Source organism: Puma concolor, chromosome F2, assembly GCF_028749965.1.
Source record: "Puma concolor isolate L17-30 chromosome F2, mPumCon1.1.hap2, whole genome shotgun sequence".
Classification (NCBI taxonomy): Eukaryota; Metazoa; Chordata; class Mammalia; order Carnivora; family Felidae; genus Puma; species Puma concolor.
In genome coordinates this window covers 36,533,179-36,551,425 of record NC_141684.1, presented here as the reverse complement: position 1 = coordinate 36,551,425, position 18,247 = coordinate 36,533,179, and the positions used below count along the sequence as shown (strand labels likewise).

Sequence of the window (18,247 nt, the reverse complement as noted above, 5' to 3'; positions counted from 1 at the left end):
TTAGCAGAGAATAGTTCTGGATAATGACATTTTCTCTAAAATGTGACAACTGAATTCCTGAAGTTCATAGTGTATAGCCATTTTAAAAAGAAAGCTTTCAACAGTATGTACTCATTACCCTGCCTTAGTTAACAGAGTGGGCTGGAGCAAGCTTAAACTTGTGTTAATTTAGAATTGCCATTGGATGCTCCTGATATCACACTTGGCCCATGGGAGAACGAAACATAGCCTGTTGCCTCTCTGACTTCCATCACATCACCTCCTAGCCAGCCATCTGTGTCCCTGCTTCTATTTCAACAGTCCATGTTTAATAGTCAAGTTTAATAGTCTTTCTTTTGTACCACTCTCCCTTTAGTAAGCTCTCTAAAGCCACAGATATTCATAGAATGAGAATTTTTAGAGCTAGAAGGAAATTGGAGCTCCCAATTTGTCACCAAGGGCAGGACTGCAGGTTGCTAAGGAAACCTGACAATCCAGTGTTGGTACCACTAAGTCAAGATCGCTTTCTCTGTGCCTCTGAAGGAATCAATTATCAAGACTTTGTCTCAATTGGCATTGTTGAGGTCAGTCTTGTAAACTAATTTACAGCTTATTTTCATGGTCACTGTTAACCTGGAACCAGGCCCAAGGAGGAGAACACGGCTCCGCCCAGATCCAATCCCACCTACCAGAAGTGTCATACATAGAGATTGGAACTCTCTAAGTTCCCATCCACAGTTCATGTGCCTCTTGAGTCCATGTGAGATAGAGCCATAGGTAACACTGAGCATTTAAGATGTGTATGAAACAGTCCGAGCCAAAGATTAGGGAATCGTGATGAGAACAGGAGAGTGTCCAGATCCTCTCCGTTGTTCCAACATGAAAATTGGCAGGTTTGGTGACTGGCTTCTGGGTGAAGTAGGGGGATGGTCCCAGATAAGCCAGCTCTCTAACTTGGGTGTGGCACAAACCAAGACTTAGAGCACACAGGTAGGAGCTATTTTAGAAGTGTAGATAGCAGGTTTCTCTTTGTGCACATATTTCAGGGGATGTGTAGGGGAAATATAGTCCCTGGCTTAAACACTCAGACTGTAACTATTCTGGAAGATGTTTATGGAATTTCTCCAACTCTGAAGATCCTGTGGTAGAAAGAGGCAAGACACATTGGTTCTCTTGGACCAGGTTCTTCCACTAACCAGCTATGTTTCCCTAAGCCTAACCACCTATGTTTCCCTGGTTCTTCCATTAACCAGCTATGTTTCCCTAAGCATGTCATGACTTTCCTGAAATTTCTGAAACATGTTTTACATATTTAATGAGAATATTTTCAAGGTCTGTTTTTTTTTTTTACTTTTTTTACTTTTTTTTTTTAATCTTTATTTATTTCTGAGAGAGAGAGAGCGTGTGAGCAGGGGAGGAGCAAAGAGGGAGGGAGACACAGAATCCGAAGCAGGCTCCAGGCTCTGAGCTGTCAGCACAGAGCCCGATGCAGGGCTCGAACCCAACGACTGTGAGATCATGACCTGAGCCGAAGTCAGACACTTAACCTGACTGAGGCACGCAGGCGCCCCTCAAGGTCTGTTTTAACTGTGACATCCATAGCCAGGTCTCCTTTTCCAGGGTGGTATATTCAATCAATGCGTTTATGTATTGCCACTGAGACAGCTATGTTGGCCTCACACTCACAGCCTCATCAGGTGAGTCTGGTAGAATCTTTGTCTCTCTATCGGGTATTGCCTGCCGCGTGTGATTTGAACCTAGCGGATTATGTGCTGGTTGCTCTGCAGTAGCTGGAGGACTTAGACTTCTAGCACTGTGCTAATTCACTTGCCTTACCATCTCTGCCACTTATTTGCTATTGTGCAACCTTAGGAAGGGTCTTTTGGTTTTGGTTTTGCTTTCTTTAAGTGGTGGTAAAAAATCACATAATATAAATTCACCATTGTAGCCATTTTTAAGTGTACAATTTAGTAGCTTTTAGTACACTCACAATGTTGTGCAACCATCACCCCTATCAAGTTCCAGAATATTTTCATGATCCCCCAAGGAAACCCTGTACTCATTATGCAGTTATTCTTCATTTCCCCCTCCCCCAACCCCTGGCAACCAGTAACCTGCTTTCTGGCTCTATGGATTTGCCTATTCTAAATTTTCATATAAATGGGATCATACAATATGTGTCCTCTTGTGTTTGGCTTTTTCACCTAGCATAACATTTTCAAGGTTCATCTATGGCGTATATATGAACATATATATATATGTGCGTGTGTGTGAGCACTTCATTCCTTTTTATGGCTGAATAATATTCCACTATATCCATATACCACATTTTGCTTATCAATGCGTCCGTTGACGGACATTTGAATTGTTTTCAACTTTCGGCAACTGTGAGTAGTGCTGTTATGAATGTTTGTGTACAAGTTTTTGTTTGAACACCTGTTTTCAATTCTTTTGGGTATGTACCTAGGGGAGGAATTTCTGAGTCATGTGACAATTCTATGTTTACCTTTATGAGAAGCAGCTGAACCATTTCACATTCCTACCAGCAACGAGTGAGGGTTCCAATTTCTCTGCATCCTCACTAACACTTGTTATTTCTTTATTCCTTTATTATAGCCATCCTAGTGGGTGTGAATATCCCCCTGTGGTTTGGGTTTGTATTTTCCCAATGACTAGTGATGTTGATAATCGTTCCATGTGCTTGTTGGCCATTTGTATACCTATCTATTAAAATCTTTTGCCCATTTTTTTCATTGGATTGTCTTTCTGTTGTTGAGTTTTAAGAGTTCTTTATATGTTCTGGATAGTAGGCCCTTATCAGATGTATGATTTGCATATATTTCTCCCATTCTGTGGATTGTCCTTTCACTTACTTAATTCTTTGATTTACAGAAGTTTTATTTTTGATGAAATTCAACTCATCTATTTTTTTTTCTTTCATTGTGTTTTTGGTGTCATATCTAAGAAAACATTGCCAAACCCAAGGTCATGAAAAGTTACCCTTTGGTTTTCTTCTCAGAGCTTTATAGTTTTAGTTCTTACATGTAGGTCTTTGACCAATTTTGAGTTAATTTTTGTATACGGTCTGAGGTGGAGGTCCAACTTCATGCTTTGCAGGTATATACCCAGTTATCTTGACAATACTTAGGAAGGTGCTTATAACTGTTGGTTTAATTCCACAGCAGCTAACCATATTAACTGTGCTACACTTTCCATGTATTGTGCCCATGCACAGTAGACACTGCTGATTGTCTACCTGTATCCATTATTCCCTCTTTCTTCCTAACAGAATCCTAGTTTTGTTTAGTACCTACTTCTCTCCTATATGATTCAGGGTAAAGTGATCCCACCCTGTACTCCAGATCTTGCTAAGCCTAAGTCTGCTGTCCTCACAGTATGGTTCCCCAGGCCCTTTCAGGAGTTTTATGGGATCAAAACTATCTTCATAATAATACTAAGATATTATTTGCCCTTTCCTCTGTAACTGACATTTGCACTCATGATGCAAAAGCACTGTCGGTGCATCAGCACGAATCGAGTCACTGGCACATATTATACACACTGTAGTAGTATCATTGTATTCTTGCACTGCACCATGCACTTGCAGAAAAAAACACCCCAACTAGTTTTACTTAATGTCTTTGATGATGAAGAAAAAAATTTAATTCATTAAATTTTGACCCTTGAATATGCATTTTTGATATCTGTACTTTTAAAAACGGCAAGTTTTCATAAATTTCTTCTCTGCCTATTGAAAAATATGATAATTGTCTTGAGGGAAAGCAGGCATGTGATTGTGGGGTTGCGGTTTAGCTCCTTTTTTACTTGAAAGAAGGACTGACCAACTATGGTTACTTAAATTTGAGTATTTGGTAGACATTATCTCAAATTTGGACAAAGTGAGTCACTTCAGAGAAAACAATGGACAGTATCTGTTACCAGTGATAAAGGGCAAGCTTTTGAGCAAAATTAGAATTTTGGAAAATTTGTATTTGTCTCTGTGAGCTTGATAGCTTTCCTATATTTACTGATAGCTTCCCAATATTTAAAGACTTTTCTTTTTTTTATTAAAAAATTTTTTTTTACATTTATTTATTTTTGAGAGACAGAGAGAGACAGAGCACAAGTGGGGGAAGGGCAGAGAGAGAAGGAGACACAGAATCCGAAGCAGGCTCCAGGCTCTGAGCTGTCGGCACAGAGCCTAACACGGGGCTCGAACCCACAAACTGCGAGATCATGACCTGAGCTGAAGTCGGATGCTCAACCGACTGAACCACCCAGGCGCCCCTAAAGACTTTTCTGATAAGATCAGTGGTGATATTAATTAATTAGATTACTGTGATATTGTATAATGAAATGTGTCAATATTTAAAAGATCTGCATAACTCATTGAACTAATATTTTCCAAATGACCAATGCTTGACTTTAACAAGATTATGCAAGAGTTAAAGATCCATGCAAGATAGATCAATGGATGTAACAAAACATAAAAACTTCACTGATAGGGTTTCAGATCCACATTATAACCAATCTTCAGGAAACTAATCTTGGGTTTGAGTATAGTATCAAAGAAGAATATCTACAATATCTGAAAAGACTATTAAAATGCTCCTTTCTTTTCTAACTACGTTATCTGTATAAGACCGATTTTTTCCATATACTTGAAACCAAAACAACATTGAGTATTTCTCAGTTTTAGTTCTTACTGCAACAAATGTTGATAGATATAACCCACATCAACAGTGTCCTGAAACCAATAGTTTTGAGAACTACTCAAACTGGGTCTAAGCTGTAATGGTATCATTGAATTAGTAATTTTACTGTTACTAGAATTTGCCCTAGCTCTGTGTATCTTGTTTTGAACAAACTAACTTTCTTCCTTTGTTTAAGCCAGAGTAAGTAAAGCTTTACTATGGCTTACAACCTAAGCATTCTGAATGGGGCATCATGGCGCAAACTTCAAACCAATGGACTGTTTTTCTCTGATGAAGTGTATCTAATGCTAAGACATCTTCAGCTGTTTTTGTTTCCTATATCTGTAATGCATTTTCATCATTTAAATCATTTAAATCCAAGTAATTTGATTCTTATTGTTTACTATCCACAAAATACAGTGAGCTGAATACTTCCTTCCTTCCAGCTAGCCCCTGATTTTTTTTTTTTTAGCTTCTTCAAGATGTTATATGTAATGTTGTTATTATTCTATCTGCAGTCTCAAATTCTTCCAATTCCTGAGCCTGTTCTGAGTAAGGCAATAAAGATCTCATGAGCCTTAGCTTAAGACTCACTACTGCTCTTTACCTGGGGTTGGTGCATGGTGGTAAGTTCTGGGCTACAAGGAGCTCTCACTTTTTCTTGCTGTTTAATTCTCTGACCCGGTCTCCTTATTGCTTTCCCTTCCTAGCCTTTCAGTTTCCTATGAATCCTATAGTGGACATCCAAGTTTTTTGCCTTCTCAGCATTGCTTCTTCTGGAAACAGAATTAATGGGATTCTGATTTTCCTTTGAGGAACCAAGTCTTCACATAGTGCATACAATTTTCTGGAGACTGTTGTGCAATTTTCTGGGGACTGCCAAAGTAATGGCAGATGGCCCATATTAAGCCAATCAGGCTGTCTCCCCTTGGATAATGAATCTTGATTGAAAAGAAGAAAGGACATAAAACTGTTGAAGTTGGCACTAGGAAGAGATTTTCCCTTTGTCCTTGTTACCTGAATCCTCAGAATCACTCTAGTTCTTGTCCTGAGGGCTGGATGTTCAAGTTGTCTATGGATTTGTGAGCCACCTATATTCTTTCTTCTTTACTGTTTATTTATTTTGAAAGGGAGTGCAGAGAGAGAGAGAGAATCCCAAGCAGTTTCCTTACTCAGCACAGCCAGACATAGGGCTTGATCCCACAACCCTGGGATCATGACCTGAGCTGAAATCAAGAGTCGGAAGTTCAACTAAGCCACCCAGGCGTCTCCACCTGTATTCTTAATAGATTATTTTTGTTAAAGGGAGTTAGAGTCCAAATTTGTGGCTTTCTACCAAGAACTTGGACAGAGATGTGAAAAGCTGCTCTGAGTTGCCTCCTACTAGATTGGGACTTTGGTGCTCCACCTACCTCATTGGGCCTCTGGTGCCTCTCACCCATAGATCAGAGACTAATGAATGACACTGATGGACAATGAATGAAATTAGTTAACCTACCAGCTACTTAGCTGGTTAAACATTCACCATCCCTCATCAGATTCCTCCATCAGATCACATCACTGTGGATGTGGATGAGCAAAGCCTGAATGAGCAAAGCCTGTTCCCTCTGTGTCTATTCAGACAGTGCACAAGTAATATCTTGGATTACCCCTGGAGGGCTAAGCACTGACTGGTCCCAATTCCTTTTCTCCCCATCAGTTCTGTGCTTATGAGTCCCAATATTCTTCAGACTCAAGACTTCAATGAATTTAGACTAGATAAAGGACACATACCTGTTTTACATACATCTTTAATATGCATTAGAAAGAACATGGGACCGAGCACAAGAACACCTGAATTCAAATCCTAAATTTACTACTTGCTATGTAGCCTTGGGCAAATGATTTCATTTCTCTTGAGCCTCAATTTCCTCATTTGCAAAACGGGTTGTAATTATTCTTGCTTTACTTACCTTTCAGAGAGGTTGTAAGGATCAAATTAGATGCCGGATGTGATAGCAGGTAATACCACCAGACAGTTTCTAAAGGACTGGGATCTTTTACCTGCATTCTAAGTACATGGCATAGCACCTGGGTCATAGTAAATACAACATGTTGGTTGAAGTAATCCACTTTGGGTGGGAACCAACTAGAATTGGGACTAAATTGGTGATGGGGAAAAAAGAGGAGATCTAGGAGCATGGGGTCTCATTATTCTGTTGTCTTGTTCTTTGGCTCCTCTTTCAGGGCCCTTTACACTAGACTGAATTTTTGCAACACTGAAAACCTGGGTTTTCTTCCTCCCTGGTTGCCATTGACACTGGAACAGCCTGAAAGAACAGCTGAGCAATTCATCAGGCTCTTGTGGCTTAGAAGGACTGGGAGCCCACTCTAAATTAGATTTCTATTGACACACAGGCTCCAGTGGGGATGTTACAATTTGTGGTTACAAGCATTGTTCAGAGGTTGGGTGAAAGCTTTTGCTAAGCCCAGCTGCCTCAAGTTTTGCATCAACTTGGGCAAACTGCCAGCCCTTCTGCCACATTCTTTCCAGACCAGAAAGACTGAGTATCCATCACAAATTTTTCTAGAGTAAAATAAGCCAGCAATATATAGGTCCATGTGCCCTTGGAATGAAGCAGAGATCAATGGGATTTTTTTATTGTTAATTAAAAACTTATTTTTAGTGTTCATTTATGTATTTATTTTGAGAGGTGGCAAGGAGGGGGAAGGGCATAGAGAAAGAGAGGGAGAGAGAGAATCCCAAATAGGCTCCACACTGTCAGTTCAGATCCCGATGTGGGGCTCGATCTCATCAACAGTGAGATCATGACCTGAGCTGAAATCAAGAGTTGGACACGTAACTGACTGAGCCACCCGGGTGCTTCAAAAACTTATTTTTATTGAGGTCAAATTTATATTCAATACTACTCAAGAGATCTTAAGACTACAACTGGATGAATTCTTTCAAAAGTATATACCTAAGTAACCAATCCCCCCAGTCAAGATGTAGAACATTTCTGTCATCCTAGAAAGTTGTCTTCTGTCCACTTCCTTTTAATCCTTGCCCAACCAGTAGGCAACAATTTTTCTGTCTTCCATTGGCATGAATTAGTTGCCTTTTCTACAATTTCTTATAAATGTAATCATACAGTATGCTGTTTTTTGGTCTACTTTTCTGTGCCTGGATTCTTGTTTTTGAGATATATCCTTGTTGCATGCATTTGTAACTGATTTTTTTAATTGCTAATATTTCATTATATGAATATACTACAATTTTTTTATCCATAATGTTTTTGATATTTATTCTCATTATTGTGTGTATGAGCCTCTCATTATTTTTTACTGCTGAGTAATATTCTATTATACAAATACACCATAATTTGTTTACCTCTCCTCTAGTTAAGAAACATTTGGGTTGTTTCTAGGTTTTGGCTATTATGAATAAAGATACTATAAAGATTCTTAAAAAGTCTTTGTGGATGTATGTTTTATCTACAAGTGCAACTGCTGGGTCACACAGTAGGTATATATGTAACGTCCTAAGAAACTGTCAGATCTTTTTCCCATAATGGTCTACCATTTTACATTCCCACCCATAATGCATGAATTGCTTCATACCCTCACTTATACTTGTTTTTCAGTTTAATCGTATTACTGGGAATGATATTGCTGGTATCTGACAGGGTCAGTGGGATTTTAACGGAATTCTCTATACTTGCTACACACACTTCTAGGCAGGACAGATGAGGGCGATAGGAGGATCCTGGCATCAGTTAGGTGTTCTGGAATTCCACACTTGCCTTCTCCCTATACTTCACCAAGTTCTGCTGATATTTCCTTCATAATCTCCCCCATTTTCTACACCCTTTTCCCTTTCAGAGTTATCACTGTATTTAATGCTCTGACAGTTTTTATTCTGGGATTGAGCCCTTGAACCTAGGTCAAACTCTAGCTCCTGTTCCAGAAAAGAAGACATCCTTGAGGGCAAATAGTGTCAGGAAGAAAAGGTCTTACCTTCACCTCATCTCAGCCTATTGGCCTCCTTTAGGACACACTAGAGTGTGCAAGTCAGAGCAGATACCATGGCCATTCTATCATGTGGAACAGAAAGTTCTTTGGGTATTGAAGATGATTTACAGTAATCATAGGATTTAACCCAGTGATCATCAGAGCTTTCTCAAGAGAATACAGTCAAGGATGACTTCAAAGTTTTGAGTCTAAAAAGGCATCTCTGTGGATCCTTAGACTTCAGTTCCAAAAACCTATTGGTTTAGGGGAGCTCTCCAGGGTACTGGACTTCTGCCTGAAAACATCTCTGACACCAAAGACTAGTGTTCCATGCCTGCATCTAACTAATATCTGTGTTTTAAACATTGTCCTCCCTATACCAGCTTTAAATCCCAACTCAAATTCTGTATGCCTATGACTATCTTTAAGACATTCCCTCTACGCTCCCACCTCCCCAGTCACTCTGTTGGGTCAAGCTACCATGATCTTCCAGCTTAGTGCTTCTCAAAGTTTAATGTGCAAATGAATCATTTGGGGATCTTGTTGGAATGCAGATTCTATTTCTAGATTTGGGGAGGGACTAATATTCTGATGCTGTTGGTCTATGGATCACACTGAGTAGTAAGGCACTAACTGATTTTCCCACTACAACTCTTGTCCCTCAACAGTAAAGTTACCATTTTGAAAAACAAGACCTTTCAGTGACTCTAGTTACGCTAAGAATGAAATCTAGTGTCCTTCTTGTGGCCATAAGGCCCCTGCTGCATGAACTGGCATCTGTTTACCTTCCTTGCCACCTTAGGTACATCCTTCCCCCTCATTCTCTATTCTTCAGTCTCCTAGAACTTTGATTACACTTACAGAGGATAACATTCTTTCCAACCCCAGGGCTTTGCACGTGCCATTTCCCTCCTTGGAACCCCTTATTTTTTTGTGGAACTGCCTCTTTCCATTCTTTAGGGATCAGCCTAAACCTTCTTAGAAACATCCAACTGGAAGGTAAACTCTATGGAGATATAAACACGTCTACTTTATTCCTTCTGTAGTCTCAGCATATAGTACACACTCAATAAATATTTGAATGAATAAATATAAATACCACAAGCTCTACCCAAACTGGTCTTGATTAACACAGGTTTTGTTGTTGGTTTGTTTGTTTACCAGTTTCAAGTAAATAACTTGTTTTTCTGACTCGTACCTCCAATCACTGATTATTTCATCCTGAACAATTTCCCATAACCTTCTAATGGCTTTAATCTCTAAATTTCCAGCTTGTTAACCCACTGTATTCTCCATCATCAGTTAGTGAACCTGAAACACACAAATATGCCTATGTCCTAATGCCCAGAACCTATTAATATGGTAAATTACATGGCAAGGGTGACACTGAGGATGTGAATAACTGAAGGATCTTGAGATGGGAAGATTTTCCTGGATTATCTAGGATCAGAGTCAAAGAAAGGTGATGACAAAAGCAGAGGTTAGAGAGAGAAAGGGAGAGAGAGAGAGAGAGAGAGAGACCTGAAGTTGCTATGGTCCTGGTTTTGAAGATGGAAGAAAGGGTGATGAGCTAAGGAATGCAGATGACCTTTAGAAGCTTGAAAAGGCAAGGACTTCTTATCTCCAGAACTGTAACATAATGAACCTGTGTTAGTTTAAGCCACTAAATTTGTGGCAACTTGTTACATCAGCAGTTGAAAAACAATACAGTTAATAACATAGAGAACATTCCAAAACTCAAGTTCCCAGATACCAGCCAAGGGTCATCTCTGCAAGCAGGTCTTTCTAAAGAGCAGCATCAGCCTACAATTGTTAACTTTCTCCTGGACAAGCCGACAGCCGGCCAATCATGTAACATGTGAGAGGAATCAGCCAACATCAGCAGGGCTGTCTACCCACACCACAGCAGGCTGCAGAAGTCCGGAGAAGACCCAAAGAACTGCCCAAGATATTATTACTGTGGGCAATAACATTAAATATTTATTATTTTAAGCCAGTGAATTTTATGATGGTCTGTTATGCGGCAACAGCTAAGTCACGTGGAATTTGAGAACTTTGAATAGGAATTCATGAGCCCGGCCCATATGCTTCATCTTATCTTTTGTTCAGAAATGGCTTTATTTACACTGGTGTACGTCATGTCAACCACTCTTTGTTCTTTTCCTATCACCATACTTTCCTCCATGTCATACCCTTATCTGGAATGTCTTTTTCCTTCACATCTTTGCCTACTAGTTCAGAATGTAATTGACAGACATTTGGCACGGACTTTTGTAAGCATCTGACTTTGCAAATCTAGTCAATTGGTGCCATTTGGAATTTGGTGAGGATCAGGCAGTGTGTTACTAGTATTAAAGAGGCATTTAAGTCATTGCCGTCTGTAAGCTCTCAAAAGAGCGAATACTTTAGGAAACGTTCCCCTTGGGTGAGAAAGTAGAGTTGGTGAAGGGAGCTGCCAGTTGTTTTTTCCTGTTGGTTAAGAAGGAGGTTTGTTGGTCCTTTGAAGGCTTATGGGACTCTTACTTCTTCCGTCCCACAGCCGAACTGTCTGGTACTCTCATTGGCACTTTATGACTGTGTTTATAAATGCTAAGAGCTCATCTGGCCCAAAGTTAGGCAGCTTGTTGTCTTTCGTTACCATTTAAGTGTTAAAGCTAGCTACAGAGTCCTGAAATCGGCCAGTGTTCTGAGGGAAGAGCTGCAAATCTTGTTGACAACCACAAAATGGCGACTCAGCAAACGCTCTTATTGAGTTGTAAAAAAGAAACACAACCACCAGTATTTATGGAGTGCTTACTCCGTGCCAAGCTTGGGGCTCAGTTATAGAGGTACAGAGTTGAATAATATAGAGATAGTCCTTAACCTCATGGAAATTGTAATATTGTATAAAAACAATAGTTAATGTCAGAAGCAAATAATATCCCTAGGCCAGCAGTGAGATATAAAGGCATCTGAAGACAAAAAGAAAAAATCTGACAATCATGATGTCATCTTAAGAATATCCTAATATCTTTTGTGTGATATGACCTATACATTTCTAATTTTTGTACCAATATTTCATAACAGTCCCATATTCAGCGATATTTATTAGGTACTAACTATATTCTAGGCACTCTGAGGAAAACATGAAGAAGACCAATATAGTCCCTGCCCCCGTGATTCATGCATTCTATCTAAACACTAATAGAACGAACAAAATATCTGGGCCACAAAAGTGTGGTTCATATTATATTATTTGTATATTCTGCATTATTGCAATTTTTGAATTTTGTTATATCAAACACACTCCTAAAAATTATGCTATTTTCTGGCCAAGCTCTTTGATACATAGAGAGAGATGCAGATTATGTGGGTAGTCAGAGTTAGATTATGAATGAGCTGCAAGAATGAAAGAGCAGACCTTGGGATTTCCGGTGATGTTTTCAATGGACCACCAGAGCATCTCACTATTCATATAATGAGCATTGTGAAAAGAGCACCGCACTTGAAATCAAGAGTTCGTGGTGGACCCTTTGCCATGAAACACTGCCGTGTGGTTTTGGGTAAATGACTGTAGACCTTCTGTCTCCTCTAAAAACAAGAATTTCAGCTCTGCTCCGCTCCAAAGATCGGTAACTCTCTGATCTATTTTTCCCATATAGTTGTTATTGAAATTCCTCGGTGACTTCTGAAAGTTTAAATTTAGTAGAGAGAACCGGCTATCTAGATACAGAACTGTCCGTCAAGTCACATGTTACTACTATTCATTTCAGCAGCAAGAACATGAGCAGCAAAGTACATTTGCTAATTAACCAGGGTTTCTTTGTGTTTAGGCAAACAGGATTTGGGGCACTAGCCTGGTAGGATCACTGACTCTGAAAGCCTGTTTTAGCCACTGTTTCAGAAAGAACACTGAGCTTCAATTTCAGGATGTTAGCCCTGGCACAGGGACTGGGACATAGAGGGGTGGTGCTAAGGCGCGTGTGGCCTTTGTAATTCTGCTCACCCACAGACCTACAGACTCAAAGTCCTGGAGGAATTTGCCTTTCAAATCTTTTTTTTTCCTGCAGCAGAGCATGAATGGCTTCGGCCTTAGCCACTGGGGAACCCCTGGGGATGAAGGGTTTGCAATTTAGTCACCTTAAAAGCCACCAGGCTGGTTAGGGAGTTTTCTGAGCTTGAAAACGCAAGTAGGAGTCAAGCAAAATGAAAAATCTAAAGATGTTATTGAAGTCCCCCCAGCAAATATTGGTGCTTTAAGAATATCAGAATACTTTTTGGAGGGGAGACCATCTAATTGCTTCTCACCAGGGAGCCTTGCACACGTCACCTCTGACAGCACCAAATCGATGGCTCACTCCTTAAACCCCGGGTGAAGAAGGATGGCATGGGCTAATAAATATTAATGAGGCCATCTCGGGCATCAATATTTATAAAGAACTATTAATGTGTAAAAGACAGAGGGCAATGGGGGGCGGGGGCGAGGGATAGAGGGCACACTGCCACTGGCTGCAAAGGAATTCCTGCCCCTCGCTGAAAGGCACCTCCCCAGGTACCCTGTCCCCACTCCCATCCGTACCAGGCCTCGTTATTTACAGAGCCAACTTCTTTTTACAAAAGGTACATTTTGATTACTCATAGTTGAATATCTCTTCCTCCCACCTTCGTGGTAAATATCTAAGCCAGCATGACATTTCCCGCGCCCCTGTGGATTCCCAAGTTCTTCTGGTATCTGTCATGGCTGTTCAGGTAATGCAAGCACTTTTTAATATTAGCCTGAGTCAAACACGGTGTGAAGGTGAGTCTGTTGTTAGTAAGATTAAATGTTGTAAGGCTTGCTGGTGGGCTTAAATGAGTGAATGCACATGAAGTCCTTAGCACAGCCTCAGACATATGGGAAGCATCGGTGCACTTCACTAGCAAATTCATCAGGGCTCTGGCAGGAACCAGATGGCACGTTCAGACTAAATAATCCCAGGAGGGCTTAATAAAGGGTCTACAGGAATTTACAAAGGTATGGACAGCATTATGAGGGTTAAGGACGAGGGATACTGCAGTAATGTGGGGACACTGAAGGTAAAAGCCCTCAATGAGTTAGGGCCAGGGCAGGGAGTGGTTCGCTGAACCCAGAAAGGGCTGCAGGGATCACCTCCCTGACCAGAGCTGTGGCTTTCCCCAAAGGAATACAGCCAGCCCACGTGATCTGAAGGGAGGGAGCACCACACCCTGGGGAATAAATGCTGCTCCTTGTCTCTCCTCCTTCCCCCTCCCTCGATTCCCACCAGCACCTCCTTTCAGCTGAACCCAACTAGAAGGGAACCTGTTTTTACAGTCCACACGGGTCAGCCTTCCAGGGCTTAAAATAGGAGGGACAGGCAAGCAGAAACTACCCAGGAGAGCTAGCATTAAACTCTCACCTGTTTAGGGGCACCCAGGTGGCTCAGTCAATTGAGTGTCTGACTCTTAATTTTGGCTAGGGTTGTGATCCCCAGGTCATGGGATCGAGCCCTACATTGGGCTCCACGCTCAGCATGGAGCCTGCTTAAGATTTTCTCTGTCTCTCTCTCCCCCTCTGTCCCTCTCCCCCATGCATGCTCTAACAACAACAACAACAACAACAACAACAACAACAAAATAAAATCTTACCTGTTCTGACTAGCTGAGGAGACAACTAGTCAATCTAAGTTAAAGAGACATCTGAACTACCAACTAGCCTATGAGACCCAGCATGGGAATCAGGAATGTTCCCTGGGGGGGTGGGGGGGGTGGGGGGGGGGAGGGTGATCACTGCAGTAAATAAATAAGAAACCACATTTAGTTAGTGCCTCAGTTATATGTAAATAAGTACTTCTAAACCAAATGAGAGTTTGAAAACAATTTGTTTTCTTCGAGTAGTGTATGCTTCCTCTTTTATGCTACTCATTCAGCAGACAGAGATAAAATTTACTCCGTGCTCTTCTGAATTCATCCTAATTCCTGATCCAGTTGAATCCCATTGAATAAAAACTCTATTCTGATACATTTCAAAGATTCAATCAAATAATTCTGGGATATTCAAGACCTGGAAGTTGTATTACTTTGTGTGTATTACTTTGTCAGGGCTGCCACAACAAAGCATCACAACTGAATGACTTGGAAATATATCGTCTCACGCTTTTGGAGGCTAGCCGTCGGCGATCAGGATGTCTGCAGGGCTACGCTCCCTCTGTAGGCACTAGCAAAGAATCTGTTCTAAATCTCTGTCTTAGTTTCTGGTAGTTCCTTGACTGGTAGCAGCGTATTCCAATCCTCACATGGTGTTCTCCCTGTGTGCATATCTGTCTCTGTGTCCAAATTTTCCCTTTTTATAAGGACACCAGTTATATTGGATTGGGGCCCACCCAAATGACCTCACTTCAGCTTGATTACCTCTGTAAAGATCCTATGTCCAAATAAGGTCACATTCTGAGGTACTGAAGGTTAGTACCCCAACATAACTTCTTGGGGGGCACAATTCAACTCCTAACAGAATTCTTTGGGCTAGCGTGTCCTCCTCAGGCAGACAGTAAGAGCTGGCTGTGGGGTTATCTCTGTGTCCTGCCTTCATGAAGGAGAGCATCTTCCTGTGGGGAATGATAGGCTATAGCTGGGGGCAGCTTCACGAAACCTGGGGCCCCAGATGAGATGACTCCCTGATATTAAGAAACAAAGAGTAAGAGCAAAATTAATATAAATCAACCATTTAAAAGGGAATCCAGGGTTGCGTGTGAGAAAACAAAGCAGTCGATGTTATAGTAGCAGCAGGGCTCAGAGCCCCTTAGGGACTTGCAGAAGGAAAGCCTCTCCTGGGCACTCTTGGAAGCAGACCAGCCATCAGTGCCCCCCCCCCCCCCCCACCATAAAGCTTCTGAGAGCCCACGGCACATCTAGGCGAAATCAGAACCTATTTGCAACAGTTTCCACCAACAACCCCGAAACAATTTGAACATGCTTAGCCTATTACTTTCTCACCAGCCTCTTGCCCCTAAAATCCTTGGTCAGTGACAAAAAAGCAACTTGTTTTCTCTTCCTCTCCCTGGTCCCGTCTTCTTCCTGCCCCTCCCTGGCCCCCAGTATCTCCTACCCTTTCTTGTATGTCTTCTCCCTTACTGTTAAGCACAAAAATGAATATTAATATTTCCCAGGATTTTGTCCTTGGCCCATCCACTGTTCTTCTTTTGTGCAGTCCAAGGATAACCTTACTCAGTGTCATGATTTCAACCACAGTCTATATTCAATTTCTCGGTTCTCCGTGTCTGTGTCAGAGCTCTGCATTGTCTCTGTTAAACCACTTGCTACAGTGAATGTTTTCATCTTTTACACTAAACCATCTCTTGTTTGTCATTGTATTTCCTGGTGCCTCAGAATGATTGACATGGTTGTCAGTCAATAAATATTTGCTGAATTGTACGGTATAAAATGACTCCAAAATATTTATCTTGATACCCCTCCTAAGCTTCAGACGCCTCCTTACATCTGCCATCTTGCTGTTCCATGGGTGCGCATGTGTTCAAAACTGGACCACTCCCAGTCTGCTTTGCTATCTCGGGATGGCCCAACCATTGCCCTCACTGCTCACACTGGAAACCCAAGAAGCCATACTTTATTCCTCTCCCCTGCACCCTCCATTTTCAGTCAGTCATGAGGCCCTAAATATTTCTCACACTTACCCCTTCTCCAGTCCACCCCCCGCTAGAGTGCAGGCTCGTGCATCCATTTTGTTCACCTGCAGGATTCCTGGTACCTGCAACTGAGCCTGCCACATAATAGGTGCCCCAACATATTTGTTGAATGATTGAATCCCACTAACACTGTCTATTTCAGTTATCTGGGCTGCTTCACAAACCTACCCTAAAGCAACACTCATTTATTATTCTGATGGGTGGTTCGTGGGCTGGTCTTGCCAGGGCTCACTTAGCAGTTGTAGGCGGAGGGTTGCTGGAATGACTATCTGACTGGGATGCTCAGTTCTCCACCTTGTCTCTCATCATCCAGTTGGCTTGCCTGACTTCTGGGTAGCATGGTGGTCTCAGAGTTCCAAGAGGGAGAACCTGAAGCTGCATGGCCTCTTGAGGCCTAGGCTTGAAAGTCACATAAGGTCATGTCTACTGCACTCTACTGATAAAACCCTGTGACAAGACAAGGGCAAATTCAAAGGTGTGAAGGATAAACACCTCTTCATCAGAGGAGTGGCGATGCCACATCACAAAAGGGTGTGGACACAGGAAGTCCTGGGTCACTAGAGAACATCCACATCATCTCTCTCCCAGTTACCTGCAGCAGCCACCAACCTCCCGAGCTAATGCACCCTTCAGATCTGTTTTCCACATAGCTTCCAGAACCATCCTCGCAAAGCAAAGATCTGACCCTGCTGTCAACTCCCTTCGTTTTCTTCCAAAAGGTAGAAGCTGCCAAAAAGGACAGCCTTTGAATAGCAAACGGTTAGCTGTAATTACGGCTCCATCTACCTTCCAGTGACAGTATTTTGGTGCAGTGCAGAAGGAAACGCACGGACACGCGCACCCACTGGCCTGCTCAGGACGCGGTGACGAGGCATTGAGACACCCCCACTGAGTGCGGGCGGCAGCAGCCTGCAGTTGCTTTTACAATTTGGCCATCTCCCCATTTTGACTGTGAGCTGAAATCTCGCAAAATGGGGAGTGGCAAGGGGGCAAGCTGAACAGAAGGGAGGTTCTGCGCATGCACACACACACACACACACACGCACACACGCCAGGCGGTTGGGAAAAGGCAAAACCTGCGGGAAGAAGGGTGGCAAGGGGAACGCAGCCGGGATCTTTCTCCCTCCTGCTTCAGTTCTCTTTCGGTAACTAAGAACATCCACGGAAGCTGGAGTGAGGGAGAGTGTGCGCTTTCCTTATCTTTTTATTCGTTGTTAATTTCAATTTACGGATTGTCAGCGTTTGAAAGCTATGGCAGGCGTCTTCAATGCTTTTGCTAACGAGCTTCTCAGCGCCAAGTTGCCATCATTAGCATCGTGGGGAAGTACTTCCCCAGCACCCACCAAATGCTCCTGGGTAGTGTTGCCTGGTTCTGTTTCTGCACAGGCTGTGTCCTCAGAGCACCCAGCAGGAGATGATGGAGAATCCTGAGATTGAAGGGATGCAGGGATGGCCTAAGGTGCAGGAAATGCATCTCTGCAGATTCCATTTCCCTGGTGCATGGTTCACGTTCCAAGCTGTGAGATGAAGGAGGAATGGCAGGTGGCTCCTGTTTACAGGGCAAGTGGGCAGAAGGGGGATCAGCTCAAAATGCACCCCATCCAACCTTTTCTTGTAGGCCTCAGCACCAGGGAGCACTTGGAGGTTCTCACTGTTCTCAACAGAATGACAGAGGAGAGGGTGTTAGCAGTTGAAAGGAAGAAATAGGTGTGGGTCTAGGACAATGGGAAAACCAGAAAAAAGGAGGTGCACTGGGGACAATCAGGATGGGGCACCCAGAGCCAGGGCTCCTATGTTTGAAGCCTGGGTGTTTCCTTACCCTTCCTGGCAAGGTGATGGGAGCTAGAATGCCCATGTGGTGGCCACCAAGACAAGCAGCCCTAGGGCTTCAGAAATCTGGGACCT

General features: G+C 42.2%; 1 protein-coding gene across 3 annotated transcripts in view; it reads right to left on the bottom strand.

The window, feature by feature from the left end:
• The window catches only part of LOC147571941 (uncharacterized), a 241,017-nt gene that overhangs the window by 21,058 nt on the left and 201,712 nt on the right, over window positions 1-18,247 (bottom strand). The window lies entirely within an intron of this gene.